Source organism: Lytechinus variegatus, chromosome 12 (genome assembly GCF_018143015.1).
Source record: "Lytechinus variegatus isolate NC3 chromosome 12, Lvar_3.0, whole genome shotgun sequence".
Taxonomy (NCBI): Eukaryota; Metazoa; Echinodermata; class Echinoidea; order Temnopleuroida; family Toxopneustidae; genus Lytechinus; species Lytechinus variegatus.
The window spans coordinates 28,115,065-28,122,853 of NC_054751.1; the positions used below are offsets into that span (position 1 = coordinate 28,115,065).

Genomic DNA, 7,789 nt, shown 5'->3' on the forward strand with positions numbered 1-7,789 from the left:
GGACCGGGCCTTAACTAGATTGTCAAAATTTCGACGAGTACTTTGTAAAAATTAAGAGTTTACCCATTTTGTAGCTAAATTTGATCAGCAAATTCATCAAACAGTCCCCCCCCCCCCCGGGGCGTCGATCCATTTTTCAGATTAGGGGGCATATCATGAATAAACGTTCCAAAGGCGCTCGATCACACAAAACAAACAAACTCACCCACCCCACACACACATAGGCCTACATATATATACATATGTGGGTGTGTGTGTGTGTATATGACTCATGAGAAAGAGACACATATCTCATGGAAAAAATTAATGCGAGCGCGAAGCACGAGCTGAAATTTTTTAGTATACTCACCTGAAAACAGTACCTGTTTAGGACTGTTTGTAGTAACTCATGAGGAGAATACATATCTCACTAAACAGATAATGCGAGTGCCGAGAGCGAGCTGAAACTTCTTTATATTCTGACCTGAAATCTTGATATTCTAAGCTTTTTTGGTACCAATTATGATTAAGATGGGTATCTAAAAGAACAATAGATCGAGCGCAAAGTGCGAGCTCAAAATTTTGATATTTCGATCTGAAAAAAACCTGACAGTTTAGTATGGACGTTTTTAATAAAGAACAAGATATGTATCCAACAAGAGATTATTGCAAATGGAAGCGGGAGTTCTCTTGAGGTTTAGAACTGAAAACGAGACATTCTATTCACCTATTTAATCATGAAAAGTATGGGTTTTTGCTACAGAAATGATGCGAGCGCGAAGCGCGAGCTGAAACTTTTTATATTCCAATCTGAAAAGCGGACATTTTGAGCACGATTTGAAAAAGAACGAGTTGTGAATCTCAATCTCGCTAGCCGATTTCTGTGTGACATTATACAATCTTATTTTATTTTCGCACATGCGGAATCATGGGGGGCCAAAATAATATGTTTGCCTCCACAATATTTTCATTGGTGGGGCGATCGCCCCCCTGCCCCCCCCCGGATTGACGCCTCTGCCCCCCCCCCGAGAAGTAGAAGAACTTGCCATTTTTGTTTACCATTCAACAGCAGTTATTTTAATTTGATTGACAGATATTTGTAATTGTCCTTCAAGTTAGAGACTGGTATAGTTTGATAAGTCTTTACTCTTCGCCATCTATTGTTCCTTTTCCCGTTCTTCTTTTTTCTTCTGCTCTTTTTGTCACTACTTGAAAAGTTATGAGATGGTATATAGCTCTTACCTTCTGCAGCGCCGCTCTTATAAAATCAACGAAAGAATATCACCAGTTTATCTCTTACCCACGCTACAAATTATAGCAAATAATGATCCTTTCATTGTCATTAAAAAAAATCAATTAAACTGTTCTTATGACATGGCGTCGTTTGCATCGATTAGGAAATGCTGATGAAGGAAATATGAAATGCAAAATGATACATTTGCGTCTTGTTAAAGATACTATATAGAGCATTCATCATCAACTATAGTTTGCCGTCTTATTGATTTCTCCATGTGGGGTTTTTGGGTTGTATGCCTAGTCGAAAGGAACGTTTTTTTTTAAAGCATTTTACTTTTAAGCATTTTTGTTTCCTTAAAAGCACTTTTATAAAAGCATTTTTTCCTTAAAAGCTTTTTTCTTAAAAGCTCTTTTCTTAAAAGCATAAAAAAACATTGTATACAATCACCATGAAAATGAACACGGTGTCTATTTAAAGGTCAAAGTCACCCAATAAAAATGCTCACTTGAATGAATAAAGAAAAATCAAACTAACATAATGCTGAAAATTTCATCAAAATCGGATGTAAAATAAGAAAAGCATGACATTCTAAAGTTTCGCTTATTTTTCACAAAATAGTGATATGAACAACTAGGTGAGTCAGTCGATGATGTCCATCACTCACTATTCCTTTTGTTTTTTATTGTTTGAAATATACAATATATCATTTGTTATATATTTGAAAATATATATCATTTGTTATATATTTGAAAATATATAGGACCAATTTGACTGAACCATATAGTATTAAACAATGCTAATTCCACATGTTCAGGGAGGAGTTTATCGTATACCACTTGACAATGAGGAGAAAATTAGAATATTTCATATAATAAAACACAAAAGAAATAGTGGGTGTATGACGTCATAGTTTCCCCATTTGCATACCAGGCAGGATATGCATATATAACTGTTTTGTGAAATTAAGCGAAACTTTAAAATGTCATATCTTATTTTACATCCGATTTTGATGAATTTTTCAGTGTTAAGCGTGTTTGATTTTTCTCTCTTTATTCAAATCAACTTTTTGTTGGGGTAGACTTGTCCTTTAAACAAAGGAGGGAAATATCGACGCGTGAGTATCAATATTTCTTGTATTCTGACTTGAAAGTGAGTTCAGCATTATTGATTCATCGAAAAGGACATGCTTCTATAGTAAGTTAAACTGGAAATGCGAGCCTGAAGCGCTATCATAATTGATTTAATGGTAACCACAAAGTTTATCTCTTTTCAGATGGAGATGGTGTAGCTTCGTGTATGACTGCGGATATTCATGTCAACCCCAAAAGAAATTGATGCCTGAAGTGAATGGGACTCTGGTGTATTTTCTTCGCATCAGAATCAGGTGAGGTTTGTTGGTCTAGTGGCATGATTCTTGCTTTGGGTGCGAGAGGCCCCGAGTTCGGTTCCCGGACAAGCCCTTTTGAATCATTTTCCTTCTCAGTCTAATCGACTGAGAACTCCGGAAAAATGCCAACAGTAGATGCTATTTGTCTTTCCAAATATTTTGGAAATGTGATTGTAAACTTTGAAATGTCTTTTTTTTATTGGGGCCTATCATTTTCATGCTTATTCTGTTCAATACTTTATCCCGTACCATATCAAGTACTATAGTAACACGATCGCCATTGAAGACTGAAGTATGGGCCGGGGGCATTGTATGGCGGCAGTGGTCTAGGCTCGGGGTCTCGTCACCTCGGTTCTATATCTTTCGGTATGTTTATGTATAGTAAGACCAACAATCACCCCTCTAAAAATTCATCTGATGGTCTATATGAGGCTCGAACTCATGACCCTCTCGTTATTAACATGATGCTCTGCCGACTGAGCTAACAGACCGTTCGCTATTGTTAAAAGAAGTACTTTGATTCTAAAAGATAAAGCCGGTAGGCGTGGTAAGAAGTGAATTCAATAAAATAAAATAGTAGTGACAGTTGAGGCTTTTTACCAATAAATGCTTTATTGAACTCAAATTCTTACAGTCCTCCATCTCCAGAAGTTTATGGCAATGAACGCCTGAATAACATTGCAACAAACTCGAAAATTTGAGTTCAGCAAAGTAGCAGCATTTATTGGTTATAAAATGCGTTAACGGTCACTTCTACTTATCATGTATTTTTAATTTGGTATTATTGAAAATACATGGATGTAACTAATTGTACGACTCAAGCTTCAAGAATATGGTGCAAGTTATTTTGTGTGTTACATTAGAGGCAATTGTATGTAATTTTGTGCATGCATAATGCAAATTATTATGACTGATGTACAACTCCATTTTCATGAAAGTGGTGTGAACATACATGAAACATAATTAATAATAAAAACAAATATAATGAAATAGATAAACAGCACTTTAAAAAAAAATGGTTGGTAAAACTGTCCAATCTGTTGGTGAATATTTTGTCTGACCGATAAAATTGGTTTGGTCAATGTCATCCAACATTCTAACAAAAAAATGGTTGATATTTTTACCATTTTTTGTGTCGGTAGGACGCAATCATAAAAATTAAGTATGGGCGGCGGGCATTGAATGGCGGCAGCGGTCTAGGCTCGGGGTCTCATCGACCCGGTTCTATATCTTTCGGTTTGTTTATGTATAGTTAGACCAACAATGACTTGCCTAAAGAAAAAAAATACAGCTGATGGTCTATATGAGGCTCGAACTCATGACCCTCGCGTTATTAGCACGATGCTCTGCCGACTGAGCTAACAGACCGTTCGCTATTGTCAAAAGAAGTATTTTGACTGTAAAAGATAAACCGGTGTGCGTGGGAAGGAGTGAATTCAATGAAATAAAATATCAGTGACAGTTGAGGCTTTTTATCAATAAATGCTTTATTGAACTCAAATTCTTACAGTCCTCCATCTCCAGAAGTTTATGGCAATGAACGCCTGAATAACATTGCAACAAACTCGAAAATTTGAGTTCAGCAAAGTAGCAGCATTTATTGATTAAAAAATGCGTTAACGGTCACTTCTATTCATCATTTATTTTTAATTTGGTATTATTGAAAATACATGGATGTAACTAATTGCATCGACTCAAGCTTCAAGAATATGGTGCAAGTTATTTTGTGTATTACATTAGAGGCAATTGTATGTAATTTTGTGCATGCATAATGCAAATTATTATGGCTGATGTACAACTCAATTTTCATGAAAGTGATGTGAACATACATGAAACATAATTAATAATAAAAACAAATAGAATGAAATAAATAAACAGCACTTTAAAAAAATGGTTGGTAAAACTATCAGATCTGTTGGTGGATATTTCGTCTGACCGATAAAATTGGTCAATGTCATCCAACATTCTAACAAAAAAATGGTTGATAATTTTTACCATTTTTTTTTCTGTCGGTAGGACGCAAATATAAAAATTTAGTATGGGCGTCGGGCATTGAATGGCGGCAGCGGTCTTTGTCGAGGTTCGGAGTCTCGTCACCCCGGTTCTATATCTTTCGGTTTGTTTATGTATAGTTAGACCAACAATGACTTGCCTAAAGAAAAAAAATACAGCTGATGGTCTGTATGAGGCTCGAACTCATGACCCTCGCGTTATTAGCACGATGCTCTGCCGACTGAGCTAACAGACCGATCGCTATTGTCAAAAGAAGATCTTTGATTTTAAAAGATAAAGCCGGTATGCGTGGTAAGGAGTGAATTAAATAAAACAAAATATCAGTGACAGTTGAGGCTTTTTATTCAATTCAATTTATTCAAATTCCATTCAATAAAAAACACAAGATACAATGTCAGAAAATACATAATTGATAAGAAAGCAATTAAACATACATGAATACAAAATGAAATTTGGGAGACTGCAAAAGACCGAAAGGTCTTGACGAGGCAGACCCCGAGTGCCATCATGGCGATACAAATATTGACATATTAGAAATGAGGACATGAAGGGAAAAAAGTACAGATGTCCTACCCCCCCCCCCATCGGGAACTGGAAACCAGTGTAACAATTATAAATTATCTAAATACACTTTAAGAAAAAAAATTCATGAGTCATATGATGATATGATATGTTTTTTTAGCTTACGTTTAAAAGAACAAAGCGAAGAACATTCTTTTATTTTACGAGGCAGTGAGTGCCAAACATCGGGTCCTCTATGTCTGATGGATTTATAAGCAAGTACTGTTTTGGGATTACTAAGATGAAAATTGTTGGAACTTCTGGTATTGTGTTCATGAACCTGGGTATTACGTATAAACATTGAATTAAAATTGCTTGGAACCAAGTGATTAGCATAATTGAACATAAAGTTTGCAGTTTGTAAGATATTGATATCAGATATTTTTAATATGTTCAGTTTTTTGAAAATTGGATCAGTATGGGCTAAGTAAGGAGAACTTGTGCAAATTCTTATGGCTCTTTTCTGCAATAACAGTAAGGAGTTAACGTTTCTTTTGGTTCCACAACCCCAAGCAATATTAGCATAAGATAAATAAGATAATATGAAAGAATTGTACAATAGTATAATAGACTTTGGCATTAACGTATCTTTTAGTTTGAACATAATACCAATAATTCTAGAAATATGAGTTCTTAGATGCTGAAAATGCAAATTCCAGTTTAAATGTTGATCAAGAATAACACCAAGAAATTTAACATTAGTTTTCCTTTCAATTATGGTATTGTCTATTAAGATTTGGCTCTGGTCTTCCATAATGTTTTTGTTTGTGTTGTGAAATATAACATAATTTGTTTTACTGAGGTTGAGAGATAACTTATTACATTGTAGCCAGTTAGTTAATTTACGTAATTCTACATTGATGGTGTTTATCATTTTGTTAAAATCATAATGAGAATATAGCAGTGTCGTATCATCTGCAAATAACACATAACTAAGCTTTTCAGAAGACTTTACAATGTCGTTCATATATATTATAAAGAGAAGCGGCCCAAGTATGGATCCTTGTGGGACGCCACACTGGAGCTCTAAAATTTGTGATTTATGAACATCGACCTCAGTGTATTGAATTCTATTTTTTAAATAATCTCTAAACCATGCCAGAGGCGTACCCCTTATGCCATAACATTCAAGTTTATGTATTAAAATTGAGTGATCGAGCGTGTCGAACGCTTTTGAAAGGTCCAAAAATAATCCGGTTATATATTGTTTTTTTGCAAGGGAGTTAGTTATTCTATCATATAAGTCCAAAACTGCTAATTCCGTTGAATGATGTCTCCTAAAACCATATTGGGCGGTGCAAAGTAAATTGTTTTTGTCTAAAAAATTATATACCTGGTTATGGATTATTCTTTCTAAGATTTTAGATAAAGAGGGTAAAATAGATATGGGTCGGTAATTTTCACATTGGATCCGATTTCCCTTTTTAAATATTGGTACGACGCGTGCTAATTTAAAAGAATTCGGATAGCACCCAAGAGACAATGATAAATTGAAAATATGACAAAGTGGATCTGCTATAAAGAAAATTATTTGTTTTAAGATAAATGAGTTGATATCGTCATGCCCACAAGTTTTGGTATTTTTAAGGGATTTTACTATGGATATAACTTCGTGTGGTCTTACGGGTTTGAAAAATATCGAGTTTTCAGCTCGTTCAGGTAAAAAATCTTTAAAAGAGTGCTCATTGGTTGTAAAAGTTTTTGATAAAGTTGGACCTATGTTTACAAAATATTTATTTAAGATGTTTACAATTTTCTGTGGGTCACGAGTCTTTTCTTTTTCAGAGTACATTTCTTTTGTGAATTCTGTTCTATTACCCCTGCCTAAGATATTGTTTAAGATGGACCAGGTAGCAGACATATTTCCCGACACTCTTTTAAGTTTATTTGTATAATACATTTTGCGTGATGCTCTAATAATGGCTGTTAGTTTGTTACGATAAGCCTTAAATTTATTATGTTGGACGGTATTGCTAGGATTGCGTATATACAACTTATATAATCGATTCTTTTTTCGAATAGAATTCATTATTGCATTGGTAATCCAAGGATTATGAATATTATTTTTTCTTTTCTTTTTGAGCAAACAAGGTATATTTTTATCATAATATTCCTTAAATTTTTGAAGAAAAAGTTCATATGCTATGTTCACATCATGTGTTACTTGAAATACATCTGACCAGGTTTCTTTTATAAGATCGATTTTAAGGGAGTTTATATTTTCGACTGAATAATTTCTATTAAAGTATTCATTAGATTCATATCGTTTCCCTTGTGTTTTTCTTGATATTGTAAAAATAGGAAGGTGATCTGATACATCATAGTATAAAATACCACTTTGAAAATCTTCTACAATATTTGTGAAAATGTTATCTAAAAGCGTTGCGGATGTCGGGGATACTCTGGTAGGTTTGTCTATTAATGGATAGAGGGCGTAACTATTCAATAACGATATGAAAGTATTATAAGACTTGTCATTTTTTGAAAGTAAGTTTATATTAAAGTCGCCCATTAGATATATATGTTTGCCACCTTTCGAAAAATTACTGATACATGATTCTAATTGATGAGTAAATGAATCAATATTCGTACCGGGTGGACGATATGCTACG

General features: G+C 34.3%; 3 non-coding genes across 3 annotated transcripts; all 3 read right to left on the bottom strand.

Moving 5' to 3' along the window:
• Nucleotides 1-3,021: 3,021 nt before the first annotated feature.
• TRNAI-AAU lies at nucleotides 3,022-3,094 on the bottom strand. Its single transcript has one exon. It is a non-coding gene; the product is annotated as a tRNA-Ile (tRNA).
• Nucleotides 3,095-3,898: 804 nt separating this feature from the next.
• On the bottom strand, nucleotides 3,899-3,971 carry TRNAI-AAU. The gene has a single exon. It is a non-coding gene; the product is annotated as a tRNA-Ile (tRNA).
• An 807-nt stretch (nucleotides 3,972-4,778) lies between these two features.
• TRNAI-AAU lies at nucleotides 4,779-4,851 on the bottom strand. The gene has a single exon. It is a non-coding gene; the product is annotated as a tRNA-Ile (tRNA).
• Nucleotides 4,852-7,789: the final 2,938 nt, after the last annotated feature.